At 38.5% G+C, this 21,241-nt stretch overlaps 1 long non-coding RNA gene across 1 annotated transcript in view; it reads left to right on the top strand.

The window, feature by feature from the left end:
* The window catches only part of LOC135443102 (uncharacterized), a 51,774-nt gene extending 48,471 nt beyond the window's left edge, over positions 1-3,303 (top strand). Inside the window, exon 3 of the long non-coding RNA XR_010438815.1 lies at positions 3,166-3,303. This is a non-coding gene — a long non-coding RNA (uncharacterized LOC135443102). The remainder of the gene's footprint in view (positions 1-3,165) is intronic.
* Positions 3,304-21,241: the final 17,938 nt, after the last annotated feature.

Here is a 21,241-nt window from a genome sequence, read left to right as displayed (position 1 = left end):
TTTTTCATGAACTGTCTTTTTCCCTTTTTTTTTGTCTTTGTTTACTGCATCTGTATTATCACATTTGTCTTTCCAGATACAGTTTTCTCACTCAGCCATTCCTTGCTTTATCCTTCCAGACTTTTCATTACCACCCCATTCCTAACATTTCCTTACCTCACATTCTTGCTTTACCTTCACTCTCAAATGTCTCTGTCGTCTTTTTTTCACTCTGCTGTCTTATATCTTTTTCCTGCAGTTGGCCAAGAAAAATGAAACTCTAAGGAACGACAATAACATATTTTATATGTACTTTTCTTAAGGTACAGAGAACTGATTTCTGTATGAGAATATGTTTGTAAGTAAACTTTTGGAGGAGGAGCTAAGGGGAACCCTTCCAGATTTTTGCCTAAGTCAGTTGTCTCCCATACGTTTGTCTTGCAGGTCCTTTTGCCATGCCATGTGTTCTGGGATTTCCAGTGGGGATGCAGCTTCTTTATTTCAATTAAAGTTATGCTGAGTTTTCTAAGACTCTGTTAATAAATGAACTTAAGACATTAGAAAGGTCTAGGTTAGAAAGGAGGATGCTATCTAGAAAAAAAATCAGAGATAAAAAGTATAGTTGGTATTCCTCAATTATTTGTATTTCACATGTGAGCATGTTAATTTTGTGTACAACTCCTCTGTGAAAGTAAATTTTCCTTTCACTCTTACTTGCCTCATGTATTCTCTCCATCTTTTCCTTTTATCTTGTTAATAAACTGACTTTTTTTGTGATCTCTTAAATTAGTTTATGCCTTTGGGAAAGATTATTGTATTTATGTGGCATCAACTGGAACAAACCCCTGCAGATTCAAGGGGCATCGCTGGTCTGTGCTCTGTACTCCTGCTGTGCCTAGAGATCAATGTGCTGGGAGGTGAGAACACACTGAGAAAACCAGTGAGCCTGCCTCACTGGGTGAATTTTAATTTAATTTGAAAACTTCCAGAGCTTTCTCACTGATACTGCAAAAATCTGACTTACGTTCCTAATTTTCTACTCTGTAAGTAGATCTGGCTAATTTGTTCCCCAGCTGTTTAATTTGCAAAGAGGGCTGTCACTCTGTGTTAAATAAAACTGGAAAAGCTGGAGCCCAAGGAAGATCTGTGTAATGATGAAAGTTTGTTCCAGTTCAGAGCTGCTGTTGATATTGGGTGGAATCCAAAAACTCTTGATGCCAGATGCAGTGCTTCCATTGATGTAATCAGATTTCAAATCAGGGCTGCTGTGTTCAGCCCACTACTCCTTTAGCTACTGCTTTGGTACCTGATTCTCTGGGAGGGTAAGCTGTGCCAACAGCATTTAGAAAAACACTGTTCCTAGTTGCCCTCTGCCTTAGTACTATAGACAAGAGATGCTCACTCCCAGTTGTATAATTCACTCTGTTTCTCCCCTCAGGAATGTAATGTGAGATTTTTTGTTTCGCTCTTCAGTCTAGCCTTGCTTTTAATTTGTTTTCCTCAGTCCAGATGTGCGTGGTTTTGTGTAATCTACAGGTGTTGTAGACCAGATCTGGGTGACCCTCACTGCCCCTAAATCTGAGCTGCTGTCTCATTCAGCCATGAACTGATTTCTGGATGATCTCTTTGGACTCAATACCTGAGTCTAGACATGGTTGGTGGCCTCATCATTCGCACTTTCTATACTTCTACATTAAAAAAAAAAAAAATAAAAAAGAAAAAAAGTGAATGTTTTGAAAATCCAGGCAGTTTTATGAAAGATAATGGATGAATCAGGCTTTATAGTGTTCTGCTCTGGTATTATTGTATGTTAGAGACTCATGCCAAATCATGGTCTTGGAGAATGACTGGCCTTGGGGCTAAGAAAAGTTCCCTGTGGGAGAGTCTGGAATTGGAGGTTTTCTATTTGACTCCACTTGTCAGGAAAATGTGCCTCATTGCACAGTCTCACAGCTGAATTGGTTTCTCAGTTGCCTTATGATTCATATTACCCTTTGTTGTTGCTGATCATACTGTTTTCTTTTTTGCTTCATCTGCCTGTTTTTTTCCTGGCTTTATCTGTCTTTGTACTGCTAAAAGTTCCCATTTTCTTTTCCAATTTACTTTGAGAGGAAGTAGAATTGAGACCCCTGTCAGATAATCTGTCTCTGGTTAAAAAATGTTGCTGCCCTTAGCTAGGCAATGTCTTATATCAACTTGGTGGGCAAAGACACAAAAATACTTCTGCTGTCAGAAAGGAGCAAGTATTCCACTCTTTCCAATATGCAAGTGTTTTCTCTATGATTTTTAACAATTGTTGATAGCAGCTAAGCAGTTATGGTAGAACTTTTCTTTATGGACTGTGTACTATTTTGGACATTGTGCTGGTGGGTGAAGAATCCTGGTAAAAGTCAATTTTCTATTCTGAATCTCTTCTCCCACATGTAAAAGGAGAGTAAAAATGCTGGCTGGCTTTCAAATCCACTGCCCAAAATGTTTCTTAGAAGTTGGACATTATGATCTATAATTATAATCAAACCCATATGAGCATTATGCATGAGAAGGCGGCCTGATAGCATATATGGTTGTGAGTGTAAAGAAACCAGGAAATTCCTCCTGCTGCTGTAGGCAAGTGACAGTGGAGGCATTTTTAAGTGAAGGTATTAGCTGTTCATTGTGTCAGTAATGCAGAGAACCTGGGAAGGTGTGTTGCTTCTTGTTAAAATTCCTTCCTGTATTTCATTTCTCTGCCATGGTTTTGCATTAGCATAATCCTTTGACCTAAATATGAAAATATCAGCAAAGACATGAAAAATGAAATCAGGTTTCAGAGTTGACTGTAGTGCTGTACTTTGTGAATGGCATTAGTTGGTGGAGGTGAGTGGGATAATAGGAATTATTCCCCCCAAAAATCTAGAATCGTACGTCAGAAACAAACTTATTTTTTGAAGATTCAGCTATTTGTTTGATGTATGCAGTTTTTACTTGTATTGAAGAATTCTCTCCTGGACTAGGAAAACCTTGGAAATACTTCAGGAACTCTTATCTGAACCATCAGCTTCTTACTGGCTTACAAAAGAAAAAAAAGGTTTTGTTATCTCAAACAAATACACATTGTTACTGTTGATTTAGAAAATATTTTTAGCTCATGAATATACTTAAAGCATGAAGTGTCAGCTATGAATCTTTGTTGTTTTATGATTTCAGGCATGTGAATTGTATAGATCTGTATAGATTGTATAGATCTGCATGCAATTCTATAGATGAACAAGGTTTCAGATCTACCTCCAAAACTCCAGGTGCTCCTTTTGCTATTGTCACTTCCATTGCTGATCTTGCCTGGACACCTCACGACAGTCCAAGGACAAGCTGCTGTCTGAGAGACCTTCATTATAAAAGTAGGTTCATCAAAATGAATGTCTTCTCCCTTACAAGATTTTTATTCTCAAATTAATTGGTTTCAACCTCTGGCATCAGCGCAGTAAATTTAAACTCCCTCAAATCACTTGACTTCATTTAATACCTGTTACAAAGAATATTTTTTTTTTTTACAGAAACAAAGTACTGTAATGACTCAAGCTCATTTGTTAAAGAAGCAATAAGGTTGCAAATTGCACAATTCATCAATCTGGAAATGCTTGTTCAACCCAGTTTCGTTCTCCTATTTGTCTGCATCATGATGCCAGCTTTTAGTATTTCACTTGTATAAAAGCTCAGAACAAACCTTTGTTTACAAGTGCAGTAGATTACACTCAGTATAAATCAAGATAGTAAATTGTAGCTGAGACTATTAGACTATTTCTTTTTCTGAACTACAACCCTTTCTTGCTGCTGAGAATATTAATAATAATAATAATACAGGGTCTGCAAGGTAAAACTAGCTTCTTTGAGGTCCTGAAAGAGTTGTGACCATACTGCGTTACATACTTTAAATAAATCTGAGGAAGTGTTGTGAATTTCCCTGAAGGGGAATCAGGACTGGTGTGGGAACACAGCACAGCCAGACTTGTTAGAACATCTCTTGTAAACTTGTTTTTTGTTAGTAGACTTGAGATGTTAATGGCAGAAAGCTATTTCCTCTATTAATTCACTTACTCTTTAGTGCAGGTCACACATCTGCGCACAGCTGGAGCAGCAGTGAGACACCAGTGCTGCAGCACACCTACTCAGAAGTGGATGGTCATCCTGGGCACAACTGTGCTTCCTAGCAAGGTGTTTGGAATCTCATTTGAGATGCCTGTAAGCAGGAGCTGTGTGTCACACCTGTACTTCCTCTCTGCATGCAGCAGCTCATTTCCTCCTTTGGCAGGGTCAGAGTAATCCCATTGCTGGTTGATGGTCACCTTCATCAGCTTTTTGTCTTAAATTTACCAGTTCCTGGGAGACTTTGCATGTGCTATCTCATGGCACATGCATTTCTCGTGGTTTTCAGGTGATGGTCTCTCCATCCACATGTGTAGGTCCCTTGTCCCCCTTCAGGGAGGATGGTGCAGAGGGGTTCTGTGGCAGGAGCAGTGCTGCTGCTGAGCCTTCAGCTGTTACTGAGGGAGACAGAATGTGCGTGGGAGAAAGGAAGATCTGACCCTGTTGTGTAGGTGGGGAACTGGGCTGCAGCATTCTGCTGATTTGCCTCACCCCTGGCAGGAAGCTGGCAGCAAGGCTGTGAACTGAGTCCAGGATGTCTGTGTCCTCCTGGCTCAGCCTTTCACCCTCAAGAACGACTGTCTCTGCAGTTTTCAGCTCCTGTTGCTCTTCTGGCTCTGCTGCAAGACATGCAGCTAAGACACTCTTGCTTTCCTGGATATATCGGCATTCTGGAAGTAGACTCCAGTATCTGAGGAAAACCTCAACATATTTGTGACTGGGTTTTTAGGGCTTGGTTGGCAAACTTACTGGGATTCAACCTAAGGTGTTTATTCCTCTGAATGAACTAGACATTTCTTCTGGTCTTTATTGCACAAATTGTGAATAGAAAAGGAGCAGCCCAAAGGAGACGTGTCAGGTGTCTGAGGAGAATGGTTGTCCTGTTTCCTTGTGACTTTTCTACTCAACATATCTAAATTATTCAGAAGAAAAGAAAAAAAAAGGCTAAACACTTGTAAGAAATATCCAAAAGGAAGACTTGAAAGGATTAGGAGAAATTATTATTGAGGCTGCAATTCCTTATAACGTCTTTTGCTGAAGTCACTTTGCTTTACCAGTCCTTATCTTTCCACTGTTCCCCAGCCCAAGTGCTGAAAACAACAGCTGACAAACCAACCCTTGTTTTTATTTCACCGTACATATTGTTAATATTTCTTTAGATAGCACTGAAAATTGTACTTCAGTGTTGTCATGGTGTCAGGATTAGACTCTGATGAGGATTTGAGTCATGAGCAAGCCTAGTGTTGTAACTTCATGTTAACCTTTTCCCTAGCTCTTTTTGTTTCACTCTCTGAAAGTTCAATAGCTTTTATAGATGAAAGACTGTGTGGAAATTTCTTTTATCTTTAGGTAGATTCCGTTCATGGAATTCACGGAATCAAAAGCCCAGAAATTCCTGTAAATGCCAGTAGCTTCAGTAATTTGGAGTTATTCTCCACTGAATTGTCTTAGTTAATTACTGTCATATTTAAACTGGGTTTTGATTGACCAAGGATAATTAAAATACACTTTGGGTTAGAACAGTATATTTAGAAAGACTTGACAGAACTGTTTCTTCAACTGTCTTTTTGCTAGTAGAAAAAATTTCATTTGAAGTTCCTCATCTTGAAGATGTTCTTGAGACTTTCACTCTCTTTTCCTGATAGACTTAGGAGTGATTATAATAATAAAACAAATAAACTTCTTGTTGTAAACCATACCCACACGGAGATGGGTTATCTAATCCTTTCTTGTTATCCAGAACAAGAAAGGATTAGATAATTAAACTGTAATTAACTGAATGAGAATGTCTTCTTGAAATACAATGGTGGGATGACCTCTAGATTTGGTAAGTAAACAGTCTATTGCTGACACTGGGAGGGAAATAATAAAATCAATTAATACAGGTATCTTTGCCCAAAATGAAATTTCCCATTTTATCACTGTTAGAATGTAGGCTTACTGGTTTTGAATATGCCACTTGCAGCAAATAGTTCTCCTGTTTATACATGAAAAACCACTGGACTTTCTGGGAATTTATGGAAGGGAAAATAACACCAGAACTTGGCTGACCACAATGCATGCAGTAATGTTTTGGTTGTCAGATGAAACATGTTGGAAAACTTATGCAGATGTCTTTTGGGTTAGGAAAATTGGTGTCCTCACCTAAAAGGAAAAAAAGAAATCCTTTGGAGGTTAAAAATGAGAACAAATTCCAGTCTATAGTGAAAGATTTAGCAAATTCATGTCAGTTTAGAAAACCAGAAAAATATAACTACAAGAGAACACTGTGATTATTTTCTCACGTGTAATTCAATTGGGACTCATTGCTCAGGAAAGTCATATGATCAATAAAGTCTTGTTCTGTTTAATTATTATAGAACAACTTGACAAACATCTGAGCCAATTTTCCCCACACTGTCTCAGACTTGGAATAGATAGAAAAAGTGTCAAGTTGATTAAATGCAGAGCTATGGGTGAGTAGTCAGAAATGGAAGGAGAAATGTGGAACAGTTCTTTCAAAACCCTTGATCATGTAAAACAGGTAAGTATTGGACTACTTTGAAATGCTGAGATTATTTTTAATGCTGGGACTAGATTTGCCTAAAGGTGCAATCAGTAAGAGATTACCTCCTTAATCATTTTTATGTGTAGAAATGGATTACTGGCTAAAATTCAGGTATTTTTAAATCTGTGAAAAGCTGTATTTGTGCTGGAGCTCTGAGGGCACTAACAGACCTTAGTGACCAGCCTTACCTGGAACTTCCAGTGTTAGTGTGTTTAGCCCCCTGCCCTGGGATAGAGTGGGGAGAACTGGTCTCTAGCAGAGCTGCAGGCATGCCCTGCCTGCCTGGAAATTCCCTTTTTGTAGAGCTCAACCTGTGCACTGCAGCTTGGATTGAACTTGGACCTGCCTTATTGCCACATGAATGGACCTTCAGGTGGACCTGGATGCTGTGCTGGGATCTGTCCTGCTCAACAGCTCAGGGTGGGAACAGGCCCTGGCTGGTGGGACTCTGCTCACCTGGGCTTACAATGAATCATATTCTGGGTCTTTCAGTCTAGTGGCTTTGCAGAGATGTGTGAATTCAATCTCATACCCAACCATTAAACAATTAGTGCTAGATGGGCAGGAGTACATGCACAGTGAAAACAGAATTTCTCATTTTTCTCTAGAGTTTAACATTATTTGAGGGTTTTTTTGTTTGTTTGTTTGTTTTTTACCTAATTCTCTTTCCTGAGCTTTGGCTGTTTCAAAGACTTTCTTGCAGGCCTCTTCTATTATAGATCTTCATTGCCCATATTCTAAAGACCAGATATAATCTCTTCATCTATCTTGTGTGGCTGTTACTGCCTGCTGCAGCAAATCAGCACAGCTTTAGCAGCTTTAGATGGATATCTATGTAATCTCTTCATGGGCTGGCCAGCAGAATCCCACTACTCAAGCACACTGATCCCTCACATTCATCATGTGAATATTCAAGTGCTCAGATTTTAGTAATGGAAGTGCCCTGGAGAGAAGATAATGAGCTTCCAGCAAAGCAAACATTAATCTTTGGTTTTGAGGTATTTGCTGATAACATTTAAAATTGTGTGTCTATCTGATTTTAAAATGTCCAAGTTGAAACATAGTTGGCTATTTACATTAGTTGGAGAACCTGGTCAATAAAGTAGTACTTGTGTGAGTTTCAGTGGAAGTTAATTACAGATAATTAAGGAATAGACAAAGTACAAAATAATTGATCCCAATGTCACCAAGTTAATGAGAATTTTGCCATTGATTTCACAATGGACCAGACTTCATAAAAGACATATCTGACTTTACAGAGAGGAAACTTTCCTCCTGCTTAAGCCAGTTTCATGTTACTAACCATTGGCTGAAATTTTTTTAGCAATTAAGAATGTATAAAAATTAAATACAAACCAAATATTGTCAGAATGTGACAATATTGTGTCAGATTTTGTTTTGTTCAATTCTTCTTTTCCTGTAACTGCTGGCAATATCAGCTAGTATCACTAGCTCTCTATGACTGAAAAAGTCAACCTGAGTGATGTGGCACAGTTCAGTCCAGAGAAAAACCTGCAGTCAAAAACTGATCACAAAATTAGCTATACAATGAGCCAGGGCACTGAAGAACGAAAATAGCAATCCTTCTTTTTGTGAGTGGAAGAAAGATATGCAAAATGTGTCCTCTCCTTAGGGAGGAAGATGTACATTTTGTAATTATGCTTTTCATTGTAAATGTTTGTTTCAAATCCATATATATATATATATGAAAAATATAAAAAATTCTATATAAGTTTAAGGTTCAATTATTTCAAATCAATAGGGGTGTAAAAATAAACACAGTCTACTAACATTCTTTGGTTTTATTGCACAAGAGAATTTTTTTCTGATTTTTTGTTTGGGTTTTTGGTGGTTTTTTGTTTTGTTTGTTTGGTTTGGTTTTTTTTTTTTTTTTGTTGGTTGGTTGGTTGGTTTTTTGTGGATTTTGAGTTTTCATTATGCTTTGTTTTGGTCAAATTAAGACCTTCAAATTTGTCAAAATGTGTATCTGTGAGAATTTGGTGAAGAGAGGAGATATTGCATGGCCCAAGGTGCAAATGGACTGCTCACTCCTCTTGAGTTTTCATGCCTAATTTTATTCTTATTTAACAAAGCCTCTGGATTTTTAACTGTGGTTCATAACCACATTTGGCGTTCAGAACAATATGGTAGAATTATTGGTGACTCTATTTAAAGGGTCTGAAATTTTAAAGACAAATATCTGCAGATCTGAGGAGTGAGTGACCACAGGGCTGAAGAGGAAATGAAGTCCAAGAAAAGAGTGAGAAAAGTAGGGCTGTAAGCAATGAGGGAGTTCCTTGGTCCTTATCACACTGAGTGGAGATGTGAGAGGAATGCGCTCTGAAAAGGCTGAGATAAACCAAAAACCAAAGGGACAAATGGACAATTGCTCAGGGAAATCAAATCACTAGGGATATTTACGTACATAAACTTTGGTTTTATGGGGTTACATTTTCATATTTCTAACACACGAGGATAAACACTAAAACTGAGAAAGTTGTTCATATCCTGTGGTGGAAGAATCAGCTCCAGGCATCAGCTCCAGCAGAATTTACTTTTGCTAAATAAATAAAATCCCCATTAGCTGCCAAATAAAAATCATTATCACATGAATTTCTATTATGCTTGCTTAGTCTCCAGTGCATGGAGTAGATATTACTAATTTATCTCACATATCTCACACTGCCCAGCATGTGGCTGATAAAGGCTTTAGGCTGGTAGCAGGCAGGATCACAATGTTTGGCAAAGTCACATCTCTAATCTGTGTGCTGGGCCAGTCTTGGAAGCACACCTCAAAACCACAGCTGTCATTCAGCATCCTCCCTACAAGACATTCTTGGCCTTCTGAATTTGCTTACAATTTGTCGGTTTAATGAATTAAATTGCCTGAAGAAGACCCCCACACTTTGGGTCTTCTTCAGGCAATTTAATTCATTAAATAGACAAAACATACTGTAGATGCTTAATGCTTTTATAATTTCTTTCCTGGTTTTTCTATTCTTTTTTTCCAGTTAGTCAAATTTCTTTTCTGCCGTATATTACTACCCATACAACACAGAGCAGTACAATGTACAACCAGAGGGCAGTAAATAGTCAATTTTTTCCCATCTGTGCATTTTTTTACTTTTGCTGTTCAGATCCCCAGAGGGAAAGGTATACTATTTGTCTTTATCTCATGTTTAATGTTAAATGTAGTCTGCAATGCAGAGATGGGTACTGTTGTTTGGGGTACCCCTTCCAATTTAAGTTGCAACTACTCAAAAATTGTATAAAAATGGTGATCCAACTGTTGGGAATGATGCAAAACTCCCATATTCATTCCAGAATATGAAAAGTTGCCCCAAGTATTACTCTCATTCATTTAAAAGGGCTTCCTTATTTATCTTGGTTCCAACAAGACAAGAAATAGAGCTGGTTTTTGTGTGTCCTATTTCAGAGGCTGAACAATGCTGGAGGGACTAATTTTTCTGCCTTCTGTAGCTCTCTTGCTTATTCTTTTAGCCAGATGTCAAGCAGAAGATGGAGAAAAACTTTAGGTGCTCTCAAGAATGATGGTAATAAGGGAAGATGATAGAACATAACTGGATTGTACTCTTGCAGCTGAATTGCTATTGATTTTAGAGAATGTAAAATCTCACTGCAGGACAGGCATCTTTCCAGCCCTTGGCAATGTTTGCCACCTGCCTGCACGGGGCAGGGTGCTTCCTCACAAACAGCTTTGCTCTTTCCAAAGAGATCACTTGTAGCAGGCAATTCTGCCTTGTACATTGACATTTCTCTCTGATCAGTCCTTCTCCTATTGCAACCATTGCAGACATTATGTTGACTTCAGCTGGTTGCATTAGAGCAACATGGTGATGACTTTGTATTCAATACAGAATTGTAGCATTATTTTTATGTTTGAAGGTTCTGTTGTAGATAAATAAGATACAGTCCCAGTCTCATAAACTGGGAACTAATATGAGCCCAGAACATATTTCAGAAGCAGTTGAAATATAATTATTTTTAAAAATTATTTTTAATATAATTTTTTTCTTACCTTCTACTTGCAAACTTTTTTTTCAAGGAAAGTATATTTTTCTTAACTAATTTAATTTTGTACATAAGGGAGGAACAGAAGTGAAAATATTTTTGCCAGTGTTTTGCTTGTTTTCCTTATAAACAAAGAATTCTAAAATTAATAAAAAGGGACTAATTCTTTATCAAGAAGATAGGTCATATAGTTAATTAATTATTTTCAAAATTTTAATGCCTATCTGTAGTGTTCAACTGCAGCAAATAATACTGCCCAAGTTGCATTTTATATGGCTTTATTACTATAAAGGACATAGGACAAAGGGAAATGATGCTATTTCTGATTTAACTTTTATATGGCCATGTACAAGAAATGTATGTGGTTCTAAATTATTTCTTGGTATGGGTCCATCTCAGCAGAAAACCCTTCTGTTGAAAGATATTGTTTTGCTGGATAGCCCATAGATGTCTCATAAGCATATTCATGTCCTTTAGTCTTGAGAAAATATTTATTTCCAGGCTGTATCAACACAAATTGCTTTTCTGTGTAGTGTATATATCTGCATAACTAAGGAAATATGTCACAAATAATTCTACAGGATGTAGCTTTCATTTTCTTCTGTAGCAATATCAAACAGCAGTATAATTATGAGGAGCACTGTGTAGGGATATCTTTAACTTGCAAAGACAAGGTGTCACATCTAATACAGAACAAATGTAATAGGGTAATACAGTATGACAGCAGAGAGTTCAGACTCTGCGTGCTCAGTTACACACTGGAATAAGTGTTGGAACAAAGCAGGAGACAGAGTTCAGGAAGCAGAAGTCTTGTGAGAGTTGTAAAGCTTTAAGTATAAAAATTCTATCTCCTGTCCTTTTGTTTTGTATATATGGTGGCCTAGAATCTGAATTGTTTTCCACATATCTTATTTATTATTAAACCTCATGATACTAAAAAATGGCTTTTATGTCCTACTTGTGTAGCCAGGTACTAGATTATGTTAAATGTACAGGTTGTCTTCACTTTTTCTTCACTTCTACTCATTTTTGTGATGCAAAATGCCATAAACATTGCATTCCAGGTTTCTTTTTCCTTTGTGATTTAAAGTAAAATAAAAATCTAGAAAATAGGGGTGACGTGACTTCAAGGTGAGTTTTGGACCATTCTCAGTAAGGCTTTGCATGTGATCAGCCTGAACTGCTGTCTTTGGCAGGCTTCAGGAGCTCCATCATAGGTTCAAAAGGTTTCTGCTCCTGGAATAACCTCAGTGACACACAGCTGAAAGAATAATTTATATTGTTATTAAGAAATATGAATTAGAGAACTTAGGATGTAGGCATTAGGAAGATTGGAAAATACAAAGCAATACTTGGATGCCTGAAGAGTTTGCATTGATTAAGTGGGGTGACAGTTGATTATTTCTTGGTATGGGTCCATCTCAGCAGAAAACCCTTTCTGTTGAAAAATATTGTTTTGCTGTTCAAGGGCCAATTTTATGAAATTCAGCTTGATAGATAAACTTGAGATAAGCTACTTTTACACAGTATATACTGCTTGTTAAGGATGCAAAATTTTCTGATTTTCTCAGACAGTCATGTCTCAGAGATACCTTGTGAGTCAACACAATTCTTCCTGGTGGATGATTTTTTATGTTGCTTCTGGCTAAATCTTTCAGTACTAGCAAGGCAGGGAAGGTATCCCAAACAAGGCTCATAACAATATGTTGGGAAAACTAGTGAGTAAAAGGCTGTTTGCATGGTTACTTGTTGATAGCAAGCATTGGCACAAAGAGAGCAAGAAGGTAATGTTAACACGTTTGAAGGCCAGTGTGCCTTATAGCTGAGTACAACTATAATTGCCCCGTAAATAAATTGTTCTTTTTTTGCTAGAAAAGATACATAACCAACACCTAAAACTTTATCAGTCAAGAGCAAATCATAAAAGATAGTTTAGAGAAGTAAAATTCCTTAATTCACTTTCCTGTCTGCAGGAAAGGACTGCTTTTCTTTTTCTGCCCTTGCAGAAAAAGAAAAGCAGTTTTTTCCCAGAAGACATAAATTCTCCTGGAAAAGTTCAATCCAACATCTTCTGCCTGCCAACTGAAGCAATAGGTGTAACTGGGGCAGCACACAGGACCTGGTTGTATGGCTGGGGTGCAGTCCAGAGTCTTGTGGGATGACTCTTCCTTGGGCATTACCTTCTGGAGTCCCTAGATGTAAATCTTGGTACTAGCACAGTGGGCCCAGACTCCTTAGTTGCTAGAGATCTGTGTCCATCAGAAGCAGCTGTGCCAAAAAGTTCCAGCATGGCAATGCTTTGTGGTCTGCACACTGACCCATGGGCTGTGCTTCTGGAGCCCCTGCTCTGAAAAGGTACTTTCTGCCAAGAGATGGTGCTTTCCAGAAAACTCATATGTAAGTAATTTCAGTATCCGAGGCCGCTCATAAACAAAAGGCTGTTTCTGGAAGTCCTTTCTGGTATATGTTTTCCCACTCCATTATCCTGGCCCCTTTCCCTCCTCCTTGATTTGTCACTTGAGAATCCACATAAAATGAAGAATGCAGGACATTCAAAGGAAAGTTCCTGGAGCTGAAATGTTACAGCTGTTCTGTCTCCGTTGTCTTTAAATCAGTTTCAGTTTGTTTTAGTGATGCTGAGGAGAGCTAAAAACCTTAGAAAAAGTTACTGTTGACATTTGTGGCAGAGGGTACCACTCTCTTGCAACACAGGAGGGAATATGAGCTCTTGAGAGCTGAAAGAACTGGAATTTTTTTTTGTTTTATGTTAAGCATATATAGCATGCTTAACTATATATGCTTTATGTTAAGCATATATAGTATGCATGAAAGTAACTTGAAGTCTTCAACCCTAATGACTGCTCTTAGGACAATTGAGTATGAATTTTAACTTAATGAAAGCTCCTGGCTCTGCAAGACACCAATATCCTGTCTGATTTCATTCTGGAAGAGATCCTAACTGGAAAATTTTATTTATTTATCCTAACTGGTAAATTTTTATCACTGGTGTGTGGCTCAAAATGGTTCTTTGCTGAAATAACATTTCAGATATCAGGAAACATTAAGCATTCCTCTTTGAAAGGGATGCTTTCTCCTAAGTTTTACATAGTGTAATTTTCTGAATTTTGGTAATTTTTCTCCCCTCGTATACACTAATTGGACAGTACAGCTAGATACAGCATGGAGAAATGAAAAGCAAAAAAAAAAAATCTGTTTCATGTCATGAGTTCTGATGAAGATGGCTGTGGGTTTGAACGCATTTAAAGATGAAATGTTGATGCACTTTTTATTCATTTGCATGTTGCTATATGTAAGATGAAATGCATCCCTAATCTCTCCTTTCTCTTGCCTTTAAATTTGTAGACACACAGACTAGCAGTGGCAGATATACCATCTACACTTGAAAGTAGGTTGTTGTGGCTTGTCTTTGCATAGGAAGAGGATAAAAACGGGAATATTGTGGGACCTGGGCATTCAAATATCTTTAGGTACTTTTGGAAGAATCTGTCTATCTGTGGAATTGTACCTCGAACGTGGTGCCTGACTGGTGGCAGGTTGAGTTGGAAATCAGTCAAATCTAAAGGCCAAACCAGAAGTTGGGTTGGCATCAGTCAAATCTAAAGGCCAAACCAGAGGCAAAAACTATGTGTGTTTAACGATCCATTTGGAATATTAGTCTTGCTTTTCTTTTTTTTTTTTTTATCTTGCACTTATTTTTTTTTTCACCAAGTAGAGTTACCTTTTTTGATGAATTGAATGTAACAAGGTTATTTAGAACTGGAAATTTGATCTCTACTGTATCAGATTTAACATTCATTTCTATTAGGGAATGGCTTCTTAGGGTCAGCCTCAGTATTACATTACAACTCCTGCCTGTGCTAGAACTGCTGTGTATCAGGAGGTCAGTGTAAATAGTGGAAAATCTGTAGTCTGGAATGATCCAACTTGACACAGACAACCTAACTCCACATTATAATTAGCATGCCAGGACTTAATTCCTTGCTAAAACACAGTGCTTGTTTCACTTGGGAATGTAAAAGTGCTTATAAATCTAATTTAAATTCCTATTTGAATAAAAAAGATGATCTAGTCTTGGAGTCTCTTGGGCACTTAAAAGCTCAAATATGGAAGGGTATGTACTTACACACAAGAAGATATTGATAATAGCAGATAGTTTGATAACACTGTAAAAAAATCAATTTGTGAAATGATTTTACAAGACTATTTTTGTTTATCTTGGTCAGGCTTAATTTTTTGCCTTGAGGAATCAGCATTCTTTCAGCACTCTTCACAGAAAGGCTGTTGCTGACCCTGCTGGTTTCTATTGAACTAGCTCCCCAAAACATAGTTAGCAAAGTTACATTTGCCTTTTACTCAGCAGAAATTCCAAAGTTTCAGTCTGTCTAATTCCCAAACAATTACAAGAAAAGCCAGCTAAGGAACAACACAAAAGATCTGCCCCCACCCCCTCCAAACCCCAATCATTCCAGCATGAAAAATGGTCTTGGATGAATATACAAAGAGGACAGAGAGTGATATAAAGATATACAAAAAAATGTGAAACTTTTTCAGAAATGGTTGCAATTTATACTTGAAAGAGCCATAATGACACTGCTTCTCTGCACTAATATTAGGCATTTCATCTGAAGATCTCAAAAGGTACTGAGGGAGTGAATTTGGTAGTATTGTAGTCTCCTCCTTCACCTTTAACAGGTTGCAATAGCAGTAGGGGAAAAATTAAGGGTGGGCCTTAACAGAATTCAAAATGTCCTCTCCAATTTAGGCTGGCATTCTGTCTCCAATAAATGATCTGCTGCCACCTGACCTTGCCAGAATAGCTACAGCACATGGAAAATCACAGGTGCTGCAAAAACCTGATCTGCTAGAAAACATTAAGCAGGAGAAAGTCCACAAAGTTCTGTCACAACCAGAGCCAGAGGTGCACGATGAAGCTGAGGGGCCCTCATGCCAGAGCTCTAAAACATAAAAACCTACATGGTATCTTGGTTAGTTGTCTAGACCCCCCTGTGTGCTCAAGGAATGGAACAGGCACTTTTATCTCACAGTTTCTGACCTATTTTAGATGTTTCTTTTAGCACCATTAACTGAAATGGTTAGGTAGATGTTTAAAGTGAGTAAAATTATCTCCCCACCAAAAGTAAGAACTTGATGGTACTACAACTGGGATGAAAAGAGAACTTTTGATTTAGATCTTTTGATTCCTGGGTAAAGTCTCTAGTAAAAAGAGAGCATTAAAGTCATTATGAATTTAATGGAAGTTTCCTGAACTGCTGTGCTTAGTGCTGGACTGCAGGTGGTCTTTATGCAATTGGCATGCTGTGAGTTGTCTTAAACATTGAGATCCTACAGGGACCAAAGCAGAGAAGTAATGTCTTATGTCTAATGCTTGGACCACAGCAGATGAATATTCAGATCCCTGGAGAGTCATGATTCTGAATGTGTAAGCACATTTTATCTCTCTGAGACTGTGCAGTTAGGTGGCTGCTGGAATCTGAGTTTTTTTTGGTTTTTGTGGATGCAGGATCAACAACAGTGCTGTTTTGTGTGACACAAGGAGTGTGGGTTTTTAGGTAGCTTGCTCAGTATGACACTGTTAGACTTTCTGGGAAATGGGAATGACAACCTTAGCATACAGATGGAAAAGGCTGTGGTTAGTATATTTTGTAGCTGTTTCTTGCAATTAGAACAAGAATGAAACAGATCTGGTTGTCTTAATACCTGGTATGGACCAAATGGGGTAAGCAAATAGAGGGGAAAGGGCCCAGTCTGGCTCCCTTCAGTGAGTGAGACCTAATGAAGGTCTAATGTTGCTCCTGCTGGGATCTATCAGCAGCTTTGAGGTAGCTGAAGAAATACCTTGTATAGAACCGATGTTCCCTAGAAATGCCTCCTACTTGTTTGTAACTGGAGCTTTATGATCTTTATGCATGGTAAAGAGTGTGCAGACCGAAAACCTAGCTCAAGTTTATGCTGTAGTATCCAAAGAGGTTAAAGGTGTGATGCTAGCAACCTACTATGTTAAAAGCTTCTGTTCTTTCAATGGCTTCCTGCATTGTATTATGTGGAATATTTTTTTTTTTTTACTGTTGAGACTTCAGCCAGCACAGCTTTCTCAAAAAGCTCCTAAAACACAAAATCTTGCATGCATTTGCAGAAGCAGCGGGTGCTGAGGAAGTGGCAGTTACAGGGCTGCCACCAATTTCAGCGGCACAGCAGGAATGGTCTTTAAGAGAGGAACTAGACTTACAAGCACTCCATGTTCTTGGGGAATATTTCTTATTACAAAACAAAACTCCTTTCTTAGAAGGTTTAAGGCGAAGAAATGACTCCTTGCCAAGATAATGTCTGCTGCTCTTGGTTACTGGCTTCACTAGACCTTTCAGGAAAAACTTGGTTTAGGAATTGGTGAATTGAGCACTTTCAAGAGAGTATTTTTTAGGGAATGACTAAGCAGTACCATATTCAGTTCTGGTCTTGGCAGCTTAAAACCATTTGCTTAAGTGAGAGATTCAGCAGCCCTCTAGATTTCCCCTCTCTTTTGTTTATTTGTCCCATGTCCTTTGACACATTTTGTCATCTTAATGTCTGCAGAGAGAACTAACTTAATGTCTGTGTACCATCTGCTGGGTAAGTAAATATCTATTTCACAGCATGACGAGGCACTGCTTCCACCAATGAAGATCTATAGAGATGTGCTGAAAATCAAGGCACTGTTCAGAAGTTAAATACTTCTGTTTAGTTTGTGTGCTCCATTTTCATGTACTTCTCCAACGCTTAGCCTTTTTTCCTCTGAAAGAGGCATTTAGAATATCCTGGCAGAGACTTTTTTTTCGTTTTTTGTGAACTGTCTCCAATTAGGAGGCAGGCAGAAGTTGTTACTTTTGGAATTCAGGCAGCATTTACAACCTGATTAATGTATAAGTGGCTTACCTCTTCTGTCTTTTTGTATCTGTACTGCATCTAGAGATCATAGCTCTGTGAGGTTGGTACTATACACACATGACCCTTTTACTGCTGAGAAGATGCCTAGGCCAACAAATTGGAGAGATCTGAAATGTTGGGGTTTTTTTCCCCATTCAGAGTTTTTATATCCCTCATTGCCTTATTATTTTGTGACTGGGAGGAGGCTGTCTTGGTCTGGGCTTGCTGTCCCAGGTCTCTTGCTCTTTTTCGTTTTCTCTTGGAGTCCAAGTGGAAGATTTTTGTCAACAATAGCACAATCTTACTGACAATTCATAGGGTTTTTTCATAGTTTCAATTACTTCATGTCTTAAAAAGAAAGCAATGAGAGGAGTAAATGTCAGCACGGAAGCTGATGGCCATGATGTTGGTAAAAGCTGGGGTAGAGCTTTGGGGAAGCTCACATGGCTCTGACCTGAGTAGTCTAGTAGTGATCAGTCCATTGAATGAAAAACTCAGTCATAAAAGAGAGCAAGTGAATTTATATTAGAAAGTGCATTAACTGTATGATGTTTTTCTGGGTCATTCTGAATGGCATACTTTGAGAAAACCTTCTTTGATTTCATTTTTCAGAAACATTTGCTTCAGCCCTCCGGTATTTTCCAGCAACTTACTGTTAGTAAGATTTCATCTTGTGCTGTATGACTTTTAGTAATATACTGGGAATTTTTTTTACTTTTATGGTGGCTCTTTTTTTCTTTTTGTTCTTCCGTTCAGACTGAAGAACTCAGAGTCTGGGCTTCCCCAGAGCTTCAGCTACATTATTCTCTTATTTTGCTGTTCCATCTCAGCTGCTAATTGCATTTTGTGCCTTTTTGTAACAGTGGGATGAGCTGTTCTTGTCCCACCAGAAGTCTGGTTTCTTTTGGTTTATTTAGTATCTTTTTTACTTAAGAGAATTTATCAGTTCCTGAAACATTCTGTTATGTTTTATTTGCTTTATTGTCTATCTTGGTATTTAATAAGCCCGGTGCAGTGCCTTCCCAATGGATTTCCTTTGCCTCCCTGGTGTACAATCTTTTTTAGCAATTAGAGAGAGTGTTTTTCATTGGTTTCCATTTGTTTGGGCCGATGGGCTCTTCCCTGCTGTTTGACTGGCACATTGCAATGCTGGCTTAGCCACTTTTCCCCACACTGATTATCTATTTTCTTGTCATAGCTTTCCAGAGCTTCAGCTATTTTCTAAATGTTAGTCTTGAAGTTTTTCCTGTCTTCCTGTTAGCTTGCTCACAGGGACACAAAGTGATTTCTCCCAAAGGCAAACTGGATTTTTAGCTCTCTAGCCATAGTCATGCACTTATTATAAAAGCCTTGTAGCATCAAAGATGATTCAATTGTTGTGACAGGATGACTTGAGGAGTCTCCCAGCTCTGCTGCTCTGGTTGACCAAGAAATGGGCCCTGGGACAGACCAATAGCTATCTTATGTGTGCCTGAGGTGGGCTTAAAAGCTGGTTTTTTTGAAGTGACACCAAGACAGCCTCCCTAAGATCCTCATGGCAGCTGACCTTAAAGGATAATGATAGTGCACAGAAACCCCATGTTACAGACCCACCTGGACACTAACTCATACTGTTCCCCAACACAAGAAAAGGATCCAGTTCTATGTAGCAAACCCAGAAATGATAAGCAAGAAAAAAAATCTCATCAGCACTGAAATGTAAAGTCATATTCTTAAAGCATCTGTGTGGCTGTGTTTCTCACCGGCATGCTTCAGGCAATGGGGTTTGGGAAGCTGAAATACAGGCTTGTATGCATTCAGACTTTATGGTGATCCTCTAAAATCCATAGCAGAATCATATCTCTTGAATACCTAGAGTTGTGAGGTATACTGACCTCTGGCTCAGGTTTTCTGGATTGCATCTTTCATCTTCATCCACATTCTGCCATAAGTCACAATCCAGTCCTTATTTTGTGCACCTCTACATGAAAGACAATAGAATAAGTCTCAGGAAGAAGCTATGCTGTATGGAGCTTCATCAGCAGGAGCAAGTCACTAACATTCTGCCAAGCTGGTGTAGGTCTCCTCTTGTGAGCTGGATGTGCTGTTTGTTCCTTGAGCTCATCTGTTACGAGCTCAGCATTGTACAGTCAGATCAAAGTGCTGCATGGGGAGGATCAATTTGCAGGACAGGCAGCATCTCTAAAGGCTTTCTGATCTGGGATTTTGTACTAACTGACTGAATGCAGTTCCTTTGATCAGTTTATTTAGTTTTGTTCTTATAAACCCTTGCATTTCTTTCTCCCCATGCCCATGTCTAAACATGTCACTTTAATTTTTCTGCATAAAACTCCCAGGAGGTAAGGTTGAAACTTGGAAAGTTGAAATTACTTTAACCTGCTTCCAGAAGGCATTTGTGAGAGGACAGGGACAGAATTTAGAACTTTAGAGACTTGACACCAACACTGTTTTTACTCCAGCGCTCCAGTTGTTTGGGAGGGCTTTCTTTTTGGAGATTTGCCTTATCTGCCTTTTAGGAGCTTGCTGTTGAGCTTCAGTCAGGGCAGTTCCACAGTCTCCCTTCTAAAGATGTCTTTCAAACCATGGATTTTTTTTAAATGATCTTGTGAGGTTAACTCCCTTTTATGATGCAGAAACCTCATGATTGCAGACTCAGATAATAGTTGAGGTTGGAAAGGGCCTCTGCAGGTCATTTTACCCAATCTCCCTGCTCAAGCCAGTCCACCTAGAACTGATTCTAGCCCATGACTGGATGGCCTTTTAATATCTGTGAACATAGTATTCCTTGGGCAACTTATGCCAGTGCTTGGTCACCCTCACAGTGAAAATTTGTTATCTAATGTTCAAAGGGAACCTCTTGTGTTTTTGTTTGTGTTCATCACTAGTCCTATCACTGTGCACCTGGCTCTGTTGTCTTTATACTTTCCCTGCAGATATTTATGCACTTTGATAAGATGCTTCTGAGCTTTGCCTTCTGCAGGCTGGACAGTTATGTCTTCTCAGCCTCTCCTCATGGTAGAGATGCTTCAGTTCCTTCAAGCCCTTCTTTGGACTTTCTCCAGCAGCTTTCACTTGTATTGGGGGCCCACAAGAGGACCCAGCACTGCAGTTGTCTCACCAATGTTGGGTAGAAAGGAAGGATCAGCTCCCTGAGTCTGCTGCCGACACTCCTCCTAATGCAGACTGGGATACTGTTATCCCAGGGATAATGTTGTTGTGGCAAGGGCAACTGTGTTTTTCTGATTTTAAGAAAGGTTTTGGGGTTGTATCTTCCCTCCTGAAGGCTGTTTGTAGGTCTGTGTTCTTAAATAAAATAACTGAAGATCTATTGACAAAAACATTTTTTCAAAAACTTAGTATGTTTAAAGGAGTACTATAAAAGTAATAAAACCTTTAGAGAAGTCTGGAAGAAATTACTTCCATTTTGTTTTTTCTAATTCTCTGGTTTAAATGATGCCTTAATTTCAATAGCTTTGACAGCTCCACAATGTCTCAGTTTTCAGTAGTAAAAGGTATTAGAGAACTGCTTTTAAGGAATCTGTTTGAAAATAAAATAAACATAATATTTTTTTTTTGCTGAGCAACCAGAAATGTTACATGGCAGCTGAAGACTGCCAA

This window comes from Zonotrichia leucophrys, chromosome 2 (genome assembly GCF_028769735.1).
Source record: "Zonotrichia leucophrys gambelii isolate GWCS_2022_RI chromosome 2, RI_Zleu_2.0, whole genome shotgun sequence".
NCBI classification, from domain to species: Eukaryota; Metazoa; Chordata; class Aves; order Passeriformes; family Passerellidae; genus Zonotrichia; species Zonotrichia leucophrys.
Note: the sequence above shows the minus strand (reverse complement) of the source record. Positions and strands in the feature narration are given on the sequence as shown.